This window comes from Dromiciops gliroides, chromosome 2 (genome assembly GCF_019393635.1).
Source record: "Dromiciops gliroides isolate mDroGli1 chromosome 2, mDroGli1.pri, whole genome shotgun sequence".
NCBI lineage: Eukaryota > Metazoa > Chordata > Mammalia > Microbiotheria > Microbiotheriidae > Dromiciops > Dromiciops gliroides.
In genome coordinates this window covers 154,127,924-154,153,142 of record NC_057862.1, presented here as the reverse complement: position 1 = coordinate 154,153,142, position 25,219 = coordinate 154,127,924, and the positions used below count along the sequence as shown (strand labels likewise).

At 40.3% G+C, this 25,219-nt stretch overlaps 1 protein-coding gene across 3 annotated transcripts in view; it reads right to left on the bottom strand.

Moving 5' to 3' along the window:
• The window catches only part of KIF23 (kinesin family member 23), a 141,953-nt gene that overhangs the window by 90,165 nt on the left and 26,569 nt on the right, over positions 1-25,219 (bottom strand). The gene's annotated exons all lie outside the window — the stretch shown is intronic.

Sequence of the window (25,219 nt, the reverse complement as noted above, 5' to 3'; positions counted from 1 at the left end):
GAACCAAGAGAACATTGTGCACAGAGACAGCAATATTGTTTGATGAAGAACTGTGAATGACTTAACTCTTCTCAGTAATACAATGGTCCCAGACAATACCAAAGGATTCATGATGAAGCATACTATTCACCTCCAAAGAAAGAACTGATATTGATTGAATACAGACTGAAGCATACTATTTTTCACTTTCTTTCACTTTTTTCTTTTATTCAAGTTTTCTTGTACAAACTGACTAATATGGCAATGGTTTACATAATTGCACATCTGTAACCTATACCTGATTGCTTACTGCATGAGGAGGGGGGGAAGGGGAGATAAAATTTGGAACTCAAAGCTTTAAATAAAGGAGTATTTACTGAGAAAAAATATGACTAATTTCCTTGGCTCTCCTGTGTATTTTATTTTTATTCACTTAAGAACATTACCTGAGAGGGCAGCTAGGTGGCACAGTAGATAAAGCACCAGCCCTGGACTCAGGAGGACCTGCGTTCAAATCAGCCTCAGCTGCTTGACACTTACTAGCTGTGTGACCTGGGCAAGTCACTTAACTCTCATTGCCCCATAAAAAACAAACACAACAAACAAAACAAAACAAAAAAGAACATTACCCTGAGAAGGGGTCCACAGGCTTCACTAGTCTGCCAAGGGGGTATTGATACAAAATAGGTTAAGCCCAGTCCCCTCATTTTATATATCAGGAGATTGAGTATTTGGGATGGTGACAGCTATAAAAATATTATTCTCCAGGTTTTTATTAATTGATGCAATGACTGAAAGATTATAAAGCAATGGTTCAGTCTGTGATAATGGTTCAGTTCTAGGGCAGTTTACTGGTTGAATTTTCTAGGCTATTTGTAGTATGGGAATTTGCCATGGGACAATCCATCAGACTGTTGACTTCTGTTCTGTAACTTGTAGCCACCATGTTGTGTTAATTATCTATCGGGTAGGTGCTAAACTTTGCTAGCTAGAAGATGGTTCATCCTTCATTTTTTGAAGAGAACCAGTGATGACATAATGCGGGGATATGAATTGAACTTAAGTGATGTAGAGTTGTACAAATTCATCAGTCTCACTCTTCTGGAATCATTCAAGTCCAGCAGCAAGATAAGAGTCAAGAGAACTAGTGATGGATGCAGTGTCTGATGTCAAGCTCTAAGCACTCCACAGCTCCTGTTTCAGCCGCCTTCATAGCCATCGGAACAAATTATTCTCATTTGCCCATTCCATCAGGGGAAGTCTTAATATTCTTGGGGTAGATTACCCCCTTACTCACTGACAGGTTTGAAGCCTGTCAGTTACCCCCAACCTGGTTTAGTCCATTTGCCAAAATGGTTTATGGGGGTGTGGCAGCTGTACATGCTACAGTTTCTTGGAACCACAGGTGAGAGTTGGGTGAATCAAGTGGACACCAAAGCCCTCACACCAGAGGTGCTAGTCCTCTTAACATGTCATAAAGAGTACATGGTGGGCAACTAGGTGGCGCAGTGGATAGAGCCCTGGAGTCAGGAGTACCTGAGTTAAAATCCGGCCTCAGACACTTAACATTTACTAGCTGTGTGACCCTGGGCAAGTCACTTAACCCCCATTGCCTCACTAAAAAAAAAAAAGTACATGGGAAAGAGTAATGTGAAACAAAGCTGGAAAAATAGGTTGGAGCCAAATTGTGGAGAGGTTTTAATTCTGGGATATTTCAAAGGCAATAGGGAGCCACTGACAAATTTTGAGCAGGGGAGTGACATGGTTGGAATCATGCCTTAGAACAGTTCTTTTGGCGGTGGTACAAAGGAGAGGGATTGGAATCAAGAAAACCATTAAGAAGCTATCACAATGGTCCAGACAGATGATGAGGGTCTGAGTTAGCTTAATTGCTGTCTGGTAATGTTTATGACCCATTTCTCATGCAATATTCCTCTACATCATTCTTTGAGTAAGCCGCCACTTTGTCTTCTGGCGGCTGTGGTGGGAATTGTAGCCTTTCTGTGTTTTGATTTCCTAGACAAGTGTAGGAACTTCCTCTAACCACTCAGATCATCATCCATCTATAGTAGCAAGATAAGTGTGAGGAAGGTGCCTCCGGCTGAGAGTTTATTTTGCCCATGCTCACATAGCTATTATCCTGTAGATCTTCAAGTGAGGCTCACAGGTGTGTGCATACCTGCTTACTATAAAATGCTACCCCATGTCACCCCCCTTTTCCCTCTCATTTTTCTTTTTAATCAAGAATACCCTTCTAGAGGGGGCAGCTAGGTGGTGCAGTGGATAAAACACTGGCCCTAGATCTAGGAGGACCTGAGTTCAAATCCGGCTTCAGACACTTGATACTTACTAGCTGTGTGACCCTGGGTAAGTCACTTAACCCTCATTGCCCTGCAAAACAACCCAAAAACCAAAACAGAAGAATACCCTTCGAGAGTCATATCCTCTACTCCTTTTCAGAGTCCATCGCTAGAAAAGTTGTCTTTACTCCTTGCTCTCATTTTCTTGTCTCATTTCATTTCTCAACCCTTGAAATTTGGTGTCTGGTCCTAATGACTTTTCCCTCAACCACTTTCTCCTACTTTACAATTATCTCTAAGCTGCTACATCTTGACAGTCCTCCTTTTTCTTCACCTCTTTGTAGCATTTAACTCCATCCTCTCCTCCTGGACACTCTTCCCCCTTAGCTTCTGTGACATTCCTTTCTCCCAGTTTTTCTCCTACCTCTCTGACCACTCCTCTTATTCTCTTTTGTTGCATGACCATCGATCTATATCCTGCTCTAGAATAGACATTAGGTGTCCTCTAAGCTCCGTTCTGGAGTCTCTTCTATGTTCTCTCTAAAACTTCCTCTTGATGTCATCAGCTCCAATGACTCCCAAATCTATCTACCCAATTCTGATCTCTCTCCTGAAATTCAGTCCTGCATCTCCAACTGCCAAAGTATCTCAAACTTGAGATACTTTGTTTAAAATAGACCTCATTTTCTTTCTCCTTAAACCCAATTCCTCCTTCAACTTCCCTATTATTATTACTAAGAAAAGAATAATTTTTCCAATTTATAAATGATCAAAAGAAGAAATCCAAATTATCACTAGCTATGTATAAAATGTTCCAAATCATTAATGATTAGAGAAATGAAAATTAAAGCTACTCTGAGGTTTCTCCTTATAACCAGATTGGCAAAATTACCCCCCAAAAGGAAATAACAAATGTTGGAAGGGTTATGGGAAAGCGCTACATTAATTCATGTTGGTTGGAACTGTGAATTGGTCCAACCATTATGGGAAGTAATTGGGAACTATGCTTCAAAAGTTACTAAACTGTGTATATCCTTTGACCCATTTATATGACAAATAGACCTACACTCCAAACAAATAAATAAATAAGAACCATCACGTATGAAAAATATAAAAGCAACTCTTTTTGTTAATAGCAAAATAACTGGAAACCAAGGGGCAGCCTATTCATAGGGAATGACTGAACAGATTATGGTAAAAGAAATGTAATGGAATACTACTGTGCTATTAGAAAATAAGAGTTTCAGAGAAACCTAGGAAGGCATTTATGAAATGATGAACAGTTAAGAAAGCAGAACGGGGTGGGGGGCAGCTAGGTGGCGCAGTGGATGAAGCACAGGCCCTGGATTCAGGAGGACCTGAGTTCAAATCTGAACTCAGACACTTGACACTTACTAGCTGGGTGACCCTAGGCAAGTCACAACCCTCATTGTCTTGCAAAAAAAAAAACAAGCAGAACCAGGAAAATAATTTATACTATAACAATAACATTGTAAAAATGAACAATTTTGAAAGACTCAAGTACTCTGATCAACACAATAATTAACCACAATTCCAGAGAACCTATTGGACATTCTTTGAGTATAACTTTGGCAGAAATCTCTCCTCCTTGCCACTTTTTTATTCAATGAAAACAGTTTAAATCAAAGTCAACAAAAATGACACTAATAAGGAAGATTCACTCCAACTGGTGGTGAGTGGCAGAAGCATATCACACTAGGGCCATGGGTGACTGATGTGTGTGGGTAAGCAGGGCCAGAGCAGCAGTTCTTCCTAGCTCCCTCATCCCATGAGTACCTGTTTTCTTTTCACCTTCTAGGCATAGGCCCCAACCCCACAGGGAAAGGATTGGGTATTTATGGCAGTAGCCAACCCTATGCAATCTGCTGCCTACCCTGCATCTGTGTGATGGGAAGCCATGTTTCCACATGTGGATACGAAGGTCTGGGAATGTTTCCTAGATGTCAGATGCCAGGGGACTGCTACTCCAGGGACCCCTTTTTATGTTGATTTCTCTGTGCTTTGGTCCCGGACCTCCCATGTCCCCCTCACCCACAATCAAAGCCACCATTCTGGGGACAATTCTGAGGTGGGGCTGCAACCCACTGTATTTCCTTCACTCCTGAATCCTAGGTACATAGCATATCCTAGTCCAGAGAGCTTAGATGTCCCCTCTTGCCTATGGAGAGCATTGTGCAAGCGGAAAACATGTGAGATGTAGAATCAAGTTCAAATCCTAGTCCTGCCATTTTACCATCAGTATGATTGGGCAAATCACTTAAGGCCTCCAGCTTCAGTTTCCTCAACTGTAAACTAAAGGGAGTTGGACTAGATGACCAAAGACACTGCATCTCTAAATCTACCATCCTATGACCACCAAAGCAGCACAGCAATTATTTATTTTAAACAGTATTTTTATTGTGTGTTTAAAATTTAAGTTCTACAGAATGGCAACAAATTATTAATTTTATTTGAATATCATTTGAGATAAGAATACTATTTGCTGTAGGTTGCTTTACGAAAAACAGGGGGTACACAATTTTTTTTGGTCAAAAAAAAAATGTGGGATGTCACTACATAAAGTTTAAAAGCTACTCTAGTGGGGCAGCTAGGTGGCGCAGTGGATAGAGCACGGGCCCCTGGAGTCAGGAGTACCTGAGTTCAAATCTGGCCTCAGACACTTAACACTTACTAGCTGTGTGACCCTGGGCCAGTCACTTAACCCAATTGCCTCCACTAAAAGAAAAAAAAAAGCTACTGTACTAATTATTCTTTCTACTCCAGGCTCTCTGCCATCCAAACCATCCTCATTACAGCTGTCAAAATAATATTCCTAAAGGCCCAGATCTCATCAAGTCACTCCCCAATTCAAAAAATTTTCAATGACCCCCATGTTTGTTTCCAAGACTAATGGAAATTCCTCACCTTGACCTTTAAAGCTCTCCACAATCTGGCTCAAGCCTAACTTTCCTGTCTAATTTCACACTGCTCCCTTCTAGGTATATTTGACATTCCAGTTCCATTAGTCTCTGACCCCATCACTTGGCCTGCACCTGCTCTCCCTAAGTTTACCAGGGCTCTTTGAACTGCTACATCTGTCATCCTTTTCTTGCTATTCCTCAAATCAAAAGTCCATTTTCTAACTTAGCAGCTTTACATGGCTGTCCCTGGCCTTGAAATACATCCTTCCCTGCCAAAACCTCCATGGAATTCATAGGGTCATTCAGGGCTTCTTCCAGGGCCAAGCCTTTCCTTATCTTTCACCCATCCCCAGTTGTTTGTACCTACTCAGTCCTCAAATTGTCCTGCATTTATTTATGGGTACATGCTATTGATTCCAATATTATGTGAGCTCTTTAGAGGCAAGGACTGTTGTTTTGTTTTGTTGTTGTTTTTTGTGAGGCAATTGGGGTTAAGTGACTTGCCCAGGGTCACACAGCTAGTGAGTGTTAAGTGTCTGAGGCTGGATTTGTACTCCTGACTTCAGGGTCTGGTGCTCTATCCACTGAGCCACCTAGCTTCCCCCCAACTGTTGCTTTTTAAAAATTTTTATCTCGGTATGCCCAGTGTCTAGCACAGTGTCTTCCACATAGGATACATTTCAATCAAACAAGAAGCATTTCTTAAAGTGTCTACCATGTAACCCTCACCATTTGTATCTCTGGATACTAATAGAAAAATAAAACAGTTCCTGCCCTCAAGAAGCTTATATTTTATCAGGGAAGACCATCTGGACCATAACAAATATTAACAGCTATAAGGTCATTTCTTTGGGAGGGAGGTGCAAGCTGATGGGAGATTAGAACTAATCTCATGTGTGGGAGAAGGCACCTGAGCTGAGCCTTAAAGGATACTAGGGATTCTGAGAGGTTGAGGTGAGGAAGAAGTGCATTCCAAGCATAGGAGACAGCCTGCACAGATGCACAGAGATCGGAATGGAATTTCATGTATGAGGAACAGCAAGTTTGGCTGTGCTGAAAACATGTATTTAAGAGGAATGATGTGTAATAAGCCTTTGGAAAGCAGGCTAGAAGAGTCAGGTAAGGTTGTGAAGGGCTTTCAGTTCCTAACAGGTGGGTCTTATTTTATTCCTAAAGGTAATAAAGTGTCACTGGAATTTATTTTTGAGGAAGGAAATGATGTGGGAAAAATGAAAAGAAAATAGGGGCTGCTAGGTGGCTAGTGGATAAAGCACTGGCCTTGGATTCAGGAGGACCTGAGTTCAAATCTAGCCTCAGACCCTTGACACTTATAGCTGTGTGACCCTGCACAAGTCACTTAACCCTCATTGCCCCACCCCCCAAAAATGAAAAAGGAAATTATGTAGATGGACCTAAGATTTACAAATATCATTTTGGCAGTGGTATGGAGATGGCTTGGAGATTTTAGTCTGTTAGTCTTATAAACATTAAGCACCTACTATTGCAGGCACTGTGCTACATGCTGGGGGATACAGAAAGAGGCAAAAGAAATCCCTGTCTTCAAGGGCTTACAGTCTAATGGAGGGAGACAACATGCAAACACATATTGACAACAGGATATATCAACATAAATAGAAAATCACAAGAGGCACAAGAATTAAGAGGATGGAAAGGATTTCTGTAGAAAATGGGATTTTGATCTGATACTTAAATCAAGACAGGTAGGGAGTAGGTGGTGATGAAGAGGTAGGACATTCCAGGCATGAGGAATGGTTAGAGATGGTTGGAGATGAGAGATGGAGAGTCTTGTTTGTGAAAACTGTCAGGAGGCCAGTGTCACTGGACTGAAGAGTAACAGAAGTACCTGTAAGAAGACTGGAAAAATAGGAAGGAGCTAGGTTATGAAGGACTTTGAATGCCAAATTGAGGATTTTGTATTTGATCCTGGAGTAAGTGGGGAACCACGTGGTCATGCTTGCATTTTAGGAAGATCACTTTGGCATCTGAATGGAGGATAGATTAGAGAGGGGGAGATGAGAATACAGATAGATGCACAGCAAACTATTTATTACAGTGGTCCAGCATAAAGCAATGAGGGCCAGAATGGCAGTGGCTTCAGAGGAGAAAAGGAGGTATATTTGGGAGATGTTTCAAGATTAAATCAATAAGACTTGACAACAGATTGGATATCAGGGTGAGAGAAAATGAGGAGTCAAAGATGACATTCAGGAGGCAAACTTGAGGGACTGGGAAGGTGGTCTTCCTTCTATAGAAAAAGGGAAGGTAGGAGAGAGGGAGGGTATAGGGAGAAAGATAATGTGTTCTGTTCTTGACATGTTTGGTTTAAGACGTCTGAAAGAGAAGGTGGAGACATGGAAAGAAAGGTTGGTCCAGGATAGGTAGAAATGAAAACCATCAGCATATAGGCAGCAAGGGAGACCAATCAAAGTCTATACCAGCAGTCAAGGCAAGAGGTGACAAGTATGAAGGAGGTCAAGTGGTCACATTAGTAAAAAGAACATATGGAGTCAAGGTATGATTCTGAGATTTCCAACTTGGAGACTGGGAGGATAATTGTGCCCTTGAGAGAAATAGGGAAATCAGAAGACAATATGGGTTGGGGGGAAAGTTTCTTTTGACCATGTTGAGTTTGAGATGCCCATGGAACAACTAGTTTTAAGTGTTTAATAGGTGGCTGGTAATGTGGCACTGAGCTCAGGAGAGAGACTAGGGTTGGATAGATAGGCAGCTAGGTGTTTCAGTGGATCAAGTACTGGGCCTGGAGTCAGGGAGACCTCAGTTCAAATCTTGCCTCAGACACTTACTAGCTGTGTGATCCCGGATAAGTCACTTAACTTGTTTGCCCCCATCATCATCATCATCTTCTTCTTTTTCTTCTTTTTTCATTTTCTTTAAAAATGGGAGGGGCAGCTAGGTGGCGCAGTGGATAGAGCACTAGCCTGAGTCAGGAGTACCTGAGTTCAAATCCGGCCTCAGACCACTTGACACTTACTAGCTGTGTGACCCTGGGCAAGTCACTTAACCCCAATTGCCTCACTAAAAAAAAAAAATGGGAACAACAGTACCTCCCTCATAGAGTTGTTGTGAGGATCAAATGAAATGATATTTATAAAGTATTTAACATAGTGCCTAGCACATAGTAGACACTATAAATATTTATTCATTTCTCCTTCCTTCCCCACCTACATAGGTCTGGGAGTCATCTGCTTACAGATAATGAAAGAACCATTGGTGTTAATGAGGTCACTGAGAAATAGTTTAGAGCAGAGGTTAACTTTTCTTTTGTCATAGATGCCTGTGGCCATCTGGTCCAGCCCATGGACCCCTTCTCAGAATAATGGTTTTCAAGGCATAGAAAAAAATATAGGATTACAAAGGAAACCAACTATATTAAAATTTAAAATATAATTTTTTCCATCCAATTTCATGACCCCCTTGAAATCCATCCATGGATTCCTTGGATGTCTATGGACTCCAGGCTAAGATGCCCTGCCTTAGAGAGTTGACTGGGACACAGAGAGGTCAAGCCACTTATCCATGGTCACACAGCTCATATGTGTTATATTCAGGACTTGCACCCAAGTCTTCCTGATCCCAAGGTTGTTACTCTAGACACTATGCCCTGCTGCATTTGAATTTCCACATAATAGGCACTGAATAAGTGTTGGGTGAATCTGAATTTTCCTAAAGGAAGTAATATTTCAATTCAATTTAATGTTTATTTGCCAAATGCCTACTGTGTGCTTCTCTGCATGCTTGGTGCTCTAGAAGATATAGAAGAACTATTTGATTTTATTTCTTAAGAAGTTCATGGTTTCACTGGAGAGAAAAAAAATAAATTCATGAAAATGTGTTTCTTTATTTTGAGAAAAATATGAGACATTATGTGCCCACAATAAGAAATAAAAGAATTCAGAGAATGGAGACATCAGTGAGGTCATGAGTGTCAAGCAAAGACTTGGAGAAAGCAAAATGAGTTGACGCCTTGAAAGATTCAATCAAGCATTTATTAAATGCCTATTATATGTAAGACTCTGTGGCTATACAAAGATAAATGTAGCTCCTAATGGCCAAGGAAGCTGATGGGAAATCGAGTTTGGGGTTTGTCTGGTTCCCCCCCCACACACACACACACTTAAAGGAAGAATTGAAGGATCATAGGAAGAAGAAGCCTATAGGGATAGGGGAAGCCTAGGAACTCTGGGGCCCTGGGGAATGTAGGATGGGCAGAGGTTCACTAGGTCAATGGTCAGCCCATTGTAAAGAAGGGGCACTGCTGCCCCAAACTTAATATATCATGTGCAGTTGAAGCCTTGTCTGGAATCTGACCTACTTAAGGAGTGGTCTCCTGGAACAGAATGTGCAGCTATACTGGCTCTGGGGAATTTATCCCCTCTCCTCTTCCTTCTCTCATCTGCTTTGTGTCTTTGAAGACCCCAAATAGGGACTTCCTAAGTAAGACATAGTTTGTCCTCTCAAAGGGTTTACAATCTTAGGGATCCCTTTTTATTTGAATTTGACACCACTGGTCTAGGTCATACATGGTATCATGGAAAGAGCACTGGATTTGCAGTCAAAGGACCTGGACTCAAATTCTACCCCTGTCACTTACAAACTGTGTGGCCTTGGGCAGATCAGTTAACCTCTCTGGGCTTCAGTTTTATTATCTATAAGATAAGAGAATTGAACTAGCTAGACACTGAGATCCCTGGAAGCTTTAACTCAACCCTTCGATGATAGACAATAGCCAGCCACCTGCAGTTCAAGAACAAAGAGGGAGTAAATCAATGGGGACCATCATAAGACTATGGCCATGTCTGCAATGGATTCCACAAATGACTTTTTGGTTCTGTTTAATAGTTCCTGGTTAGTTGGGAGGAGAGACATACTCATTTGTATAATATTTACATGCATTTTGCTTATCAAGTTCAAGAGCAGCTGAACTCCAGGAATTTGAAGTAATGTGACATAAATGAATTCCTGAGACTCAGGGCAGCTGCAATCAAACCTAATCATTCAGAAAGATAACAAGGGGAAAAGATGCTCAGTTTGAATGGGCACCTAGGCTGAAGGCAATGTGGAAGGCAATGGAAGGAGTATTGGTTTAGAATCCTGGCTCAGACAATCATCACCTGGGTAAATGTGGCTGAGTCACAGCCTCTTGGGGCTTCAGTTTTATCATCTGTAACATTAGGGCACTGGACTGGGAAACCATGCCTTCCAGTTCTAAGACAGTGAAATGCTGATGGAAGGCGGGAAATCAAGGTGGGAGAAGCCTTTTCTCTTTGCCATCATCCATCCATTTTCCAGGCTTTTCTTTCTTTGCTCCCCAAAATGTACCTTTTGCTCAGTCTTGTCTCCTCCTCACACATGCCAGGTTCATGCTAGAAGTCACATCTTTCCTTGCAATCTTTCCTGTACCTCAGCCTCCATCCATGTCTCCAAATTTTGAATTCCTGTTACTTTCAATATATAGCTAAGCTCCCACTTCTTCCATGAGGTCTTCCCTGACTCTTTATTCTCAGTGATCCTCCTCTGTAGGCCTAGAGCATAGATAGTTTGTACTACCCAATAGGCACTAGTCATATAAATACATATTAGCATAAACATAGATGATATAAATTGTTACATGTGTATGACAGAGGCAGTGTGTTTCAGTGGCTAGAGGGATGGATTGGAATTCCCAAAGACCACATATTAGTTTTGTGATACAAAATAAATCACTCAACCTCTCAGTTACTTCACACTCTTCATCTTTAAAACTAAGGAATGAAGCTCAATGACCTCCAAGTTCCCTTTCAGATGTAAATCTATAACCCTATGTGTTATGGTTCCTCATCTAAAATATAGGTTCTCTAAGTTGGGGATTGGATGTAGCATGTCTTTGAAGCACCCTAAAGTATAAAAGAGTTCAAGGTTTATTCACATACTTAGATGGAGAAAGGAAGGAAATTAAGTACCTAATATGCATCAAGCTTTTACAAATACGATCTCATTCGATCCTCACAAGCACCCTGGGAGATAGGTGCTATTATTATTTTCATTTTACAATTGAAGAAACTGAGGCAGACAGAGGATAAGTGACTTAGTCATACATCTAGTAAGTGTCAGATTTGAACTCAGTTCTAGGTGAGCCACCTAGAGCTGCCTGTACTTAGATCTAACCTTGTTGCACCCCCTTCCCCACATACAATACAGTCCAGTTGAACTGGGCTTCTTGCTATTTCTAATACATTGCAGTTCAACTTCTGGATGACTTTGACCCATGTATTGACTGTCTCCCATACCTGGTTTGAATATACTCCTCACTTCTGTCCCCTATAATACTTAGTATCCTTCAAGGCTCAGCTTGTGTCACCTTCCACATGAAGCATTTCCCGATCTCCATAGCTATTGGTGCCTTCCCCTCAAATTCACCTTGTACCATGTGATATCTCCACCAGAAAGACTGTAAGCTCTTTGAGGGGAGGAAGTATTTTCACATTCAAGCTCTAGCACAGTACCTGGCACATAAGAGGCATCTAATGAATAGCTGTTGATTGATTGATTACATACTCAATAAGGAAGGAATTAACTTTCCAACATGAAATCCTATGATTTCCCTTCCCTTGTAATTCTGGTCCTCTACTATCCCAATGGATCACAAAGGTCTAATTGTCTGAGACTGCCTTTCAGGCATCATAAATAGATAAGTCATCCAAAATTGTCCAGATGTATAATTTGATTCCTGTGGTATGCTGCCTCTGACTACAAGTGATAACCATGAAATCCCAGTAACCAAAGCATTCATTCACTCAATGGTATCCTGGTAAATATTTAACAACCAGCCCTCCCCCCACCAAAAACCAAAAACAGAAACAAACTATATTATGACACATTTTTACATTTTATTATATTAACATTTTCTCCATCACTTTCTGTTGTTTAGATAACCAATAAAATGATCAAGACCTGATTTATAACCTTGACTGATTTCTGAGGTAGAAATGCTCATGCTGAAAATTTAACAACCAGCTGTCACAAGCTGGTATGGGCTAGCTGCTGCATACTTCTATGTTCACCCAAAAAGGTTGGTACGTATGGTGAAACTGATCGACAGTAGAGAAAGTAGAGTCACTGGATATGTAGCTGAAACCCTCGCTCTCCTTACTGGTTCTGTGGCCTCATTTTCCTCCTCCATAAAATAAGAGAGTTGGACTAACTCAGGGCTTCTAAATCTTTTGTGTGTGTGTGTGCCCTGGGCTGCTTTGACAATCTGGTGAAGCCTACAGACACCTTGCAGAATAATGTTTTCAAATGTGTAAAATAAATACCATGGAATTACAAAGGAAATTAATTACATTGAAATACAATTATCAAAATATTTTTTTTAAATCACATTCAGGGGCAGCTAGGTGGCACAGTGGTTAGAGCATTGGCCCTGGAGTCAGGAGTACCTGAGTTCAAATCCGGCCTCAGACACTTAACACATACTAGCTGTGTGACCCTGGGCGAGTCACTTAACTCCAGTTGTCTCACTAAAAAAAAAAAATCACATTCAGGGGGCAGCTACGTGGTGCAGTGGATAAAGCACCAACTCTGGATTCAGGAGGACCTGAGTTCAAATCCAGCCTCAAACCCTTGACACTTACTAGCTGTGTGACCTTGCACAAGTCACTTAACCCTCATTGCCCCACCAAAACCAATAAAACAAAAACAAAAACGAAAACCATACCACATTTACAGACCTCGGGTCAAGAACTCCTGAACTATATGATCTCTGGGATTCCTTCCAGCTCTAGCTTCAATCTCCTTAGCTTCATGGTCCCTCAAGCTCCAGGGGCAAGCCAATGACAATCAAATCCCCAAATAACCTTTGCCTTTACTCATTCAGAATAATTCTGGTATGGGTTAATCCACTTTGCCCCAGGAGGGAGTGAGGGGGAGAAGGGAGGACTTTGTGCTTTGTGCAGAAAGTGAAAAAGAAAAAAAAAATTCCCATTGATAAGAAACCCTTCCCCAAACACTGTTCCCAAAACCTTGTGTGCTTAAGGTGTAGTTGGAGATTATACCTAACAGAACAATCCCTGGCTTGGGGCTGTGTAAATCACAGTCTCATCTCACATTCACAAGCAGGGCCTGGTGTGATTTGAGGAGGCAACGTGTGCCAAATATACCTTCTAGTCTGCTATGTAATAACACAGCCATTGACATTCATAAATTCCTTCTGGTCTTGGATCTTCCCAGGTGCTCCACTAAAATGCAATTTGCCCTGGGAATGGGAGAACACCTAGTAGGGAGAGCTGGCTGGAGCAAAATGAAGGAGAAAGAATGAAAAAGAAGGAAAGAGAGGTCCTGAGAAGAAGGTTGGGAACTCAAAAACAATTCTTAATTTTAGACTTTTCAGCAGGAATCATAAGACCATAGATTTAGAACTAGAAGGGACATCAGAAGTCAACTGGTTCAAATCCTTCATTTCACAGAGTTTAACTAAACTAAGGCTCACCAGAGAAGCAAATGACATGGTCAGGGTCACCCAGGTGGTATCTAACTATGACCACTGGGATTTGCACCCAGTTTTGGAGACTCAGAATCATTTTTCACTTTCAGAGTTCATAGACTGCATTTTATACATTTTATTCTATCCTTCCTTCCCCCACCCCTCCCTGAGGTGCTAAGCAATCAGATATAGGTTATTCATGTACAATTATGTAAAGCATTACCATATTAGTCATTTTGTATAAGAAAACTCAAATAAAACAAACAAGCAAAAAAAGAAAGTGAGAGAGAAATAGCATGCTTCAGTCTGTGTTCAATCAATATCAGTTCTTTCTTTTGGAGGCTTTATCATTAGTCCTTTGGGATTGTCTTGGATTACTGTCTTACTGAGATTAGTTAAGTCCTTCACAATTCATCATCAAACAATATTGCTGTCACTGTACAACGTTCCCCTGATTCTGCTCACTTCACTATATGTCAGTTCATACAAGTCTTTCCAGGTTTTTCTGAAATCATCCTGCTTGTCATGTTTTATAGCACAATAATATTCCATTATAATCATATACCATAGCTTGTTTAGCCATTCCCCAACTGATTTAATTTCCAATTCTTAGCCACCACAAAAGAGCTGCTGTAAACATTTTTTTGAGGGGGGCTATAAATATTTTTGTACAAATAGGTCTTTTTCTCTTTTGGGGGGGGATGTCTTTGGGATATAAACCTAGCAGTGGTATTGCTGGAGATATGACAAGTTTTAAGAGGGATAAAAGCATAAGATATTAAGTTTTTAAGGACTGTGAAGTAATCTGTCAGGTTCTCAGACTCAGACACTTTACTATTTATGGATAACATCCTCTGCCCTTACCCAGAGAGGTAGGAGACATCCCACCACCCAGAGAACAGGTTCTGTTTCAAGTAGACTTTGAACAAAAAATGTACACTGACTACTATGGATTTATAACCTCAAAGTCCCTGAAAAATATATAGGAAATCTGAAGAGTGTATCTTTGGTATTGTTCTGGTAAAATGAATATGTATATATGTTTGTTTATAAACAAGGTATTAATAATTTGGCATGCTCATTTTCAATTCAATATTTATTGACCGCTTATCATATGCAAAGTACTATGGTGCCACTTAGACTACAAAGATAAAAGAAAACAATTCAAGCCTTCAAGAAACTTGCACTGAAATCAGGCTGGGGGCAGCATACTATATATAAAAAGAGAAATACAAAACAAGGTAAGGAGCAATAATGGAAAAGAAGGGATCCATACAAAAGACTATAGGAGTATTTGAATATGGATCTTTCATCTGGGAGGGAGTAGAGAGAGATTGAGGGAAGGCTACATGGAGGAGTAGCAATCTGAGCTGAGCCTTTTGGGGGGGGGGGAGAGGGTTGCTGCAAGGCCAAGATGGTTAAAGAATTTTTGGCATGATGTATGGCACTGTAAATGTAGAGAACCAGAAAAAGTCATGTGTTGAGTTCATGAAACAGCTAGCAATCCAGTTGGGTTAGATTATGCTGTATAAAGGGGAATACGAAAGTAAAATAACTGTGAAAAGGAGGACTGGTACAGGATTATGGAAGACCAATCTAAAGAGTAGGTAGTCTGTCCTAGAGGTGATAGGGAACCATTGAAGGTTTGGGGGTAGGGGAGGGCGAGGGTCAGAGCTGTCCCTTAAGAAAAGTACTTTGGTGCTTGTGTAGAAAATAGGTAGGAGAGAAGAGGGAGAGAGGAAGCAAGGAGACCATTTAGGAGGCAATTATAATAGTCTAGAAGAGAGGTAATAATAAAAACCTAGACTAGGTTGTTAGACACATGAGTAAAGAGAAGGGAACAGATGTGACATGTAATCATGAAGAGATAATCAGCAGGACATGATAACTGATAGAAATAAGGGAACAAGAAAGAGGGAGGAGTCAAAGACATCCCTGAGGTTACACACTTGGGTGACTGAGATAAATGGTGCTATTCTTAAAAGAAATCAGGAATTTTAAAGGAGGGAAAGGGTTAGGAGCCAAGTTAATGGCTTCTATTTTGGATGTACTGAATTTGAAGTGCTGCCAGGATGAGCCCATCAGACAGCTGTTGACACAGGGCTGGAGTTCAAAAAAGAAATTAGGGTGAGATATATAGTTTTGGAAGTCAATTGCTTGGACATGAAGTCAGTGAGATTATAAGGAAAGAAAAGAGAAGGCTCAGAACATAGCCTTGAGGGACATCCAGGCTTGGAGAAGGGAGAAGGATGATGACTCAGTAGGACCTATGCTCCCTGAAAAAGGAAGTGTCTCATTTTTACTTTTGCATGTGTCCAGTGCCTAGCACAAAGTAGGTATTTAATAAATGCTTATTGGTTGGTTGACTGATGGATTAATCCAGTAAACTAGGCTGGGATGGTGTAGTCATGGGAATAATAATAAGACCTACCTCCCAATAATGTTGTGGGATCAATTGAGATACAATTTGTAAAGTGCTTAGGGTACAGTACTTAGCACGTATTTAATAAATGCTTGTTCAAGGGGCAGCTAGATGGCACAGTGGTTAAAGCACCAGCCCTGGATTCAGGAGTACCTGAGTTCAAATCCGGCCTCAGACACTTGACACTTACTAGCTGTGTGACTCTGGGCAAGTCACTTAACCCCCATTGCCTGCAAAAACAAAACAAAACAAAAATAAATGCTTGTTCAGTTCAGAAGAGAGCAATGTCATGGAAACTAGAAGAGAAACCATTCTGAAGAAGGCCATGGTCAACAGTGTCAAGAACTCCAGAAAGGGCAAAGAAGGAAGAAGTCTGAGAAAGGGTCATTGGATTGAGCTTTGGCGGGAGCAGTGGTAACCTTTAAAAGAGAATTTTCAGTGGGCAGATAGGTGGCACAGTGGATAAAGCACCAGCCCTGGATTCAGGAAGAATTGAGTTCAAATCCGACCTCAGATACTTGATACTTACTAGCCATATGACCCACTTAACCCTCATTGCCCCAGAAAAAAAAAAAGAGAGAGAAAGAGAATTTTCAGTAGAAAGGTCGAGTTTACTGACAGATTGATTAGAAGTGGTGGAGTAAGTGGATAACCAGAAGATTAAAAACAAGGATTGTAGGCTACTTTATCTATGAGTTTCAGAAAGAAAAGGAGGAAAGATATATGCCAATAGCTTGATCTAAGAGGTGTTTTTTTTTTAATAGCCTATGATTCTGTGACCTGATCATGGTAGACAGTGTAGAAGGAACCAGTAGATAGGAATAGATTGCAGGGCTTGACTTAATGGGGAACGCTGTAGTGGCAATCACAAGACCTGGGTTTGAATTTGTCATTTACTGGCTTTATGACCTAGTCAAGTCAGTCAGTCAGTCAGTCAGTCAACAAAGACTTAAATGTTCCCTAAGGGCCAAGCATTGTGCTGTGAGTTGGGGATACAAAGAAAGGCAAAAACACAGTTTTTGCCCATAAGGAGCTCATAATGCAATGGAAGAGAAAACATGCAACCAACTATGTACTTAGTATTTACATATGTACTGTAGATGTGTGTATATATCTTGTGTGTGTGTGTGTGTGTGTATGAACATACTATATTCTCAGTATAATATGCAAGTCATTTAACCTTAGTTTCCTTACCTGTAAACTGGTAACATGTTTATTATCCACCTCTTAGGATGAGTATAAAGCACCTTAGAACACTATATAAACATGAAGTATTATGAGCTACTATTCTGCTGCAAGAGACGAGACACCCCACAAAGGGGAAAGGAAGGTGAGGTTAGCCTTGGCAAAAAAAGGTTTCTTCTTGTTGTTTGTCCTTTGAAGACGCCCATGTCATCGGGAGGTGATGTCATGACTGGTAGTGAATTGCATTTAAGTGAGGGAGGACTGTGCAAAGTCACCTGCCTCACTCTCTCTTCCAGAGCCATCTGGGTCCAAAGGCAAGATATACATCAGGATGACTGGAGATGGCCAGTCTACAGTGGGAGACCTTGGCCTTTTTAAGCTAAGGTCTTTCCTAGGTCTCAGTTTGTCTGAGGCAAGGCCCACTCAGTGATTAAGGCTAGGAAAGAAATGAGGCAAAGAATGGCCTCTTTTACGTAGTCAAAAATAAAACAAATTAATTGGGGTGGGGGTGGGGTAAGGGGAGGAAGATCCTTAAGGTTTCTGGCCAAAAGAGAAACAATTGTTATTTACATGCACTCTGAGGCACTAAGAGACCAAAGAATGGTCAAAGGAGGCATGGGCTGGGACTTATTTTTGGCCAATCAATGAGAGCCAGAGTTCTTTGGGTTTAAGAAATGATCCTAAGAAGAAATCCAGCATGTATAGGGCATGTTTCCTTATATGGAAAGAGGGAGAGAAGGAAGAAGCTCTAGATGCTCCTACAGTTATAGGAGACAGTACAGGTAGAAAGGAGAGCCAATATATTGGCTTCCAGAAAAGGGCTGCTCAGTTTCATAAGTGATAGTAAATGTCTTTGTAGTTTAAGAGCATTTAGTCTAACCCATCCATTTCAAAGATGAGGAAACTAAGACCCAGAGAGGTGACTTGACTTGTCTTCCTTGACTATTAAAGGGTTACTGAGGGACTGACTGGGACTTAGATCCAGGATGCTTGAGTCCTCATCCTGACACCAAACTAATGCCCTTGTTTTTTTTGTTTTGTTTTTGTTTTTTTTTGCAGGGCAAAGGGGGGTTAAGTGACTTGCCCAGGGTCACACAGCTAGTAAGTGTCAAGTGTCTGAGGACAGATTTGAACTCAGGTCCTCCTGAATCCAGGGCCGGTGATTTATCCACTGAGCCACCTAGCTTCCCCCTTCAATTAGTTTTGTCTGTCATCTCTCCAACTAGACTTTAAGCAGAGACAGGACATGAGTAGATGCTAGATAAATATTTGTTTAATGAATGAAAATGGATAAATGATCAAATATTGCACAGGCAGATAGCTATTTCTTACCATGTTTATAAAGAGTCTGAAATAAGGAATCTCATTTCAGTATTACCAGGAGAGAAATTGAAGTTGACAATCAACAAACATTTATTAAGCAGTCATTGTGTGCTAGGTACTATGCTAACTTCTGGGGATACAAGTTATAAAAACAATCTCTGCTCTTAAAAACTTCACATTCTAATGGGAGAGACAACATGTAAATAAATAACTGGATATTTACAAGATACTGTATATACAAAGTAGATGGAAAGTAATCTCCAAGGGAAGCCATGGGCAGCTGGGAGAAGAGGGAAAGGCTTTCTTGTAGAATGTGGGTTTTGATCTGAGACTTGAAGGAATCCAGGAAAACTAAAAGGAATAAGGGAGGAGGGAGAACATTCCAGGCAAGGGAGATAGCCAATGAAAAGGCACAGAGACAAGGGCAGCTAGGTGGCGTAGTGGATAGAGTACCAGCCTTGGATTCAGGAGGACCTGAGTTCAAATCTGAACTCAGACACTTAACACTTACTAGCTGTGTGACCCTGGGCAAGTCACTTAACCCTCATTGCCTCACCAAAAAAAAAATTATGAAAAGGCACAGAGATGGGGTGTGTTATGCAAGTAGGCCATGGTAGCTGGGTCTTGGATTGTGTCAAAGAGATTGTGCATGAGAAGACTAGAAAAGTATAAAGGGCTTTTGAAGAGCCTTAAATGCCCATCAGAGGATTTTATAGTTGATCCTGGAGGTAATAGGGAGCCACTGGAATTTATTTACTAAGTGGGAGTGGGCAAAATGACCACTAAAGCACTAGAAAATGGAAAATAAAATAATAGTCCATGATGGTGGGGGCGGTTGAAGAAAAACTTAATTTGAATGCTTCAAGGATCTGGGATCTCACTAATAAGAATACTCTTTCTATCAGTACTGATGCTTTGCTATGACTTACTCTTTGAGAGCTATTGTAGCCTAAACACATCCAGGTGATGAGTTTCGATGAACTTAGCAAGGTTGGTCCTGGGACAACAGACGTATTTCCCATCACTGGGCTGATGTTGTTTGTTCTCAAAGAAGAACAACTGGGCTCATACAATAAATCTTCTGTTGCCTCACTGAAGGGAATCCTGTCCTAAGTGCTACAATTACTCATTGTGGGGAATATGCAAGAAAACTAATCAGAGGTGAATAAATGAATTACAAACAGTAGTGAAGGGAAAGGGGCAGCTAGGTGGCACAGTGGATAGCACCAAGCCTGGGGACAAGAAGACTCATCTTCTTGAGTTCAAATCTAGTCTCAGACACTTACTAGTTGTGTGACTCTGGGTAAGTTACTTAACCCTGTTTGCCTCAGTTACCTCATCTGTAAAATGAACTGGAGAAGGAAATGACAAACCACTGTCTGCCAAGAAAACCCCAAATGGGGTCATGAAAAGTCAGACATGACTGAAACAACTGAACACACACACACACATAAAATGAAGGTCCAGTTGAGATTAGATAATAAAAATATTCCGTGTACACAGTCGGTATACTTTCTTCACTTCCTGCTGCTTTGTTCAGTAGCTCAGGAGTAGCCACAGAGGCTACTACTGATGTTGGATGGTGGTGACCTGTGGCTTATGATCAGAAGGATGTAGACTACAAAAGGACAAAGGAGCAAAGGATGTTTAAATTGTGCATGCTTATTTGGCCACTTCTTTTGTGCTGATCATTATAAAGTTTAGGGTTTTTTTTTTTAATAGATTAGAAAAGGAGAAAGAAAAACTTGTTCTGTCTTCTTACCACCATTCATCCATAGTGTTGGGATTGCCATAGGGACAGCTGAACAATACAGTTCTTTGATCAGAGCAGCTTAGAAGGAAAAGTTCTAGAGGATCATTTCTCTTTTGAAAGTAAAATCTGAAATTAACTTAACAATGCCATTTTCATGCTTCATAATAAGGTATGTGAGCGGCAGCAGGCCAAACCTCTCTTTGCCTACCTTTCTATACCTGATATAGCAGCCCTTCAGAGCTCTACTGGGGAGAATGCTAGGCAGAAAGTCAAAATAGTCACAACTACTGACATTTATGGGACAGCTAGGTTGTGCAGTGGATAGAGCACTAGGCCTGGAATCAGGAAGAACAGAGTTCAAATCTAGCCTCAGACACTTACTAGCTGTGTGACCCTAGGCAAGTCCCTTAACCCTGTTGGTCTCAGTTTACTCTTCTGTCAAATAAGCTGGAGAAGGACACAGCAAACCACTCCAGCACTTTTGCCAAGAAAACCCCAAATGGGGTCAGGAAGACAAAACCGAACAACAACTACAACATGGACATTTATATAATGCTTTAAAGGTTTCCATGTGCTTTATGTACATTGTGTCATTTGACTTTTGGAATAATCCTCTGAGCTCACTACTATATCTCCATTTGATGGATGAAGGAATTTAGGTTGGGAGATCACAGTAACTTGCCATGGCATATAACTGGCCAGTGGGCCAGTGGCAGGATTTGAATCAAGGTCTTCCTTACTACTAAATCAACCAGTTCTCTACCTCCCTGCTGCTTCAAAAGACTTGACTTCTGATGGTGGAATAAGCAATTAATTGCTGTAACTTTCCAAAGTTATTTACCACCAAATAACCATAAAATAGCACATCAAACAAATTCTGGAATAGCAGAACCAGCAAAAAGATGGGACAAAACAATCTTTTTAACCCAAGAAACTTGGAAGATCAGCAAGAAAGGTCTATCTCACTTGGTAAAAGGGGGATGCAGTACAGAACAGGAAGCCTCCCAGCAAGCCAGCAGTAAGCCCCACCTCAGAAAACCAATGGGAGATCCTGAGCTCCAGTGAGATAGAGCAGACAAATTCTAACACCAGCCCTTGGCACAAGAAGCCTGAAACAGTGCTCCTTCCATCTGGGAGCAGAGCTCAAATTTTTTAAAAAGAGGAAAAAAAACAGATGAGCAAAAACAACAACAAAAATAATCTGACCATAGAAAGCTATTATGATGACAGAGAAGATCAAGACACAAATTCAGAAGAAGATAACAATATCAAAACATCTATGGGCAAAACCCCAAAGAAAAATGGAAGTGGTCTCAAGCCTGGAAGAAACTCATAGATGATCTCAAAAAGGAGCTTAAAAATCATGTAAGAGTGGGGCAGCTAGGTGTCACAGTGGATAAAGCACCGGCCCTGGATTTAGGAGTACCTGAGTTCAAATCTGGCTTCAGACACTTAGTAGCTCTGTGACCCTGGGCAAGTCACTTAACCCCCATTGCCCCGCAAAAAACCCAAACAAACAAACAAAAAAAATCATGTAAGAGTAATAGAAGAAAAATCGGGAAAAGAAATGAGAGTGGTACAAGAGAATTATGAAAAAGAGAGTCAATAACTTGGAAAAAGAAAACAATTCCTTTAAAAAGTAGAATTGGGCAAGTAGAAGCTAATGACTCTATGAGACATTATGAATCAAACAAATTCAAAAGAATGAAAAAATAGAAGAAAATGTAAAATATGTCATTGGAAAAGCAACTGACCTGGAATCCAGGAGAGACAATGTCAGAATCATTGGACTACTGAAAGCCATCTTTCAAGAAATTATCAAGGAAAAGTACCCCAATATCCTGGAACCATAGAGCAAAATAGGCATTGAAAGAATCCACCAATTACCTCAGAAAAGAAATAAAACTCCAAGGAATCTTATAGACAAATTTCAGAACTATCAGGTCAAGGAAAAAAGAGTGCAAGTGGCCAGAAAGAAACAATTCAAATATCAGGGAGCCATAATCAGGATTACGACAAGACTTAGCAGCTACAACATTAAAAGACTGGAGGTCATGGAACATGATAGTCTAGAATGCAAAAGAGGTAGGACTATAATCAAGAATCACATAACTGGCAAAATTAAGCATCATACATCAAGGTAAAAGTGGTCATTCCATGAAGTAGAAGGATTTCAAGTTAATATAAGGAAAGGACTAGAAATGAACAAAAAATTTGATTTCCAATATCAAGACCCAAGAGAAACCTAAAAAGTAAAAAGGGGGAAAGGAAAAAGAAAACATAAAGGATTCAATGGAGCTAAACTGTTTACATCCCTAGATAGGAAGATGATATTTGTAAAAATTGTACCACTAGTAGTACAGCTAGAAGGAATATTCACAGACAGAAAATATAGGTATGAGGTGAATTTGAGGGAATGACATAAAAAAATTAAGGGATCAGAAAGAGGAGTTCACTGAGTGCAGGAGGTAAGGAGAGGTAGAATGGGGTAAATTATTTCACATGAAGAGGCATGAAAAACCTATTACAGTGGAAGGAAAGACAGAAGGGTGTGCCATAGGCATTACTTGAACCTTACTCATGAGAGGAGGAGGAGGAGTAGTAGTAGTAGTAGTACTCAGGAGAGTAATATTGATGACAATAATGGCTCAGAAAGGGAATAATATACAAATTCAGTCAAATATCAAAATCTATCTTACCCAACAGGAAAGTAGGAGAGGAGGAAATTAAGTAAAGGGGGGGGACTGACAGAAGAGAGGGTAGACAGGGGGAGGCAATAGAGAAAAGTAAAACACTTTCAAGGAGGGAAAAGGTGAAAGGAGAGAGAGGACAAACAGGAGGAAAGATAAGATGGAGAGAAATACACAGTTAGTAATCATAACTGTGAATGTGAACAGAATGAACTCCCCCATAAAACGAAAGCAGATAGCAGAGCAAATCCAAAACCGGATTCCTACAATATGTTGTTTACAAGAAACACACTTGAAACAGAGAGATATACACAGGGTGAAGGTAAGAGGCTGAAGCAAAATCTATTGTGCTTCAGCCGAAATTTTTTTAAAAAGCAGGGGTAGCAATCCTGATCTCAGAAAAAGCAAAAACAAAAATAGACCTAATTAAAAGAGATAAGGAAGGAAACTACATCTTGATAAAAGGTACCATAGACAATGAAGTAATATAAATACTAAACATATATGTACCAAGTGGTATAGCATACAAATTCTTGAAGGAGATGTTAAATGAGTTACAGGTTCATGACCAAACAGAAGATAGAGAGCATTATGAAATAAAAAATAGATAATTTTGAGTATGTTAAATTAAAAAGCTTTTGCACAGGGGGCGGCTAGGTGGCACAGTGGATAAAGCACCGGCCCTGGATTCAGGAGGACCTGAGTTCAAATCCGGCCTCAGACACTTGACACTTACTAAGCTATGTGACCCTGGGCAAGTCACTTAACCCCCATTGCCCTGCAAAAAAAAAAAAAAAAGCTTTTGCACAAACAAAACATGTTATCAAGATTAGAAATAAAGCAGAAAGCTGGGAAACAATCTTTACAGCAAGTTCTTTGATAAAGGCTTCATTTATCAAAAATATAGAGAACTGACTCAATTTTATAATACAAGCCATTCCCCAATTGATAAATAGTCAAAGGATATAAACAGGCAGTTTTCAGATGAAGAAATCAAAGCTATCTATAGGCATATGAAGAAATGCTCTAACTCACTTTTGATTAGAGAAATGCAAATTACAATAACTCTAAGGTACCTCCTCACACCTATCAGATTGGCTAATATGGCAAAAAAGGTAAAAACAGTGCATTAATATTCCAATTTCCCCACATCCTCTCCAACATTTATCATTTTCCTTGTGAACTGATCCAACCCTTTCTATAGAGCAATTTGGAACTATGCCCAAAAGGCAACCAAACTGTGTATACCATTTGAACCAGCAATACCACTACTAGGTCTGTATCCCAAAGAGATCATAAAAAAGAGAAAAGGACCTACATGTGCAAAAATATTTATAGCAGCCCTTTTTGTGGTGGCAAAATATTGGAAATTGGGGGGATGCTCATCAGTTGGGAAATGACCGAACATATATAAATGTAATATAAATGTAATGGAATACTATTGTGTAGTAAGGAATAATGAGCAGGCAGCTTTCATAAAAAACCTGGAAAGACTCATAGGAACTGATGCAAAGTGAAATGAGCAGAACCAGGAAAACATTGTACAAAGTATCAGCAACATTGTGGGATAATCAACTACAAATGACTGAGCTTTTCTCAGCAACACAGTGATCTAAGGTAAGTACAAAGGACTCAAGAAGGAAAATCCTATCCACATCCAGGTAAAGAACTGATGGCCTCTGAAAACAGATCAAAACATATGTTTTTCACTTATTTTATTCTTTTTTATGTTTTTTCTCTTTTGTTCTGTTTTTTCTTTTACAACTGTGATTAATATGGAAATATGTTTTACATGGTAGCACATGTATAGCCTATATAAAATTGTCTACTATTTTGGGAAGAGGGGAGGGGAGGGAGAAAAATATGGAACTCAAAATCTTGTAAAAATGAATGCTAAAAATTGTCTTGACTTGTAATTGGGGGAAAAATAAAATACCATCAAAGGAAAAAAAAAAGACTTAGCTTCCTGTTCTAGCTTTATCACCATTAACTAGGCAGTCTTAGGCAAGTTGCTTCCTCAGCTGTCAAATGGAAGTAAGAACACTTAAACTGCTCTCTCATGGGGCATAGTAAGGAGAGCAATTGGTAAATAAATGGCAAAGTGCTAAAGAATTCATTCCATCTCACACCTCTTCCATGGCCTTTC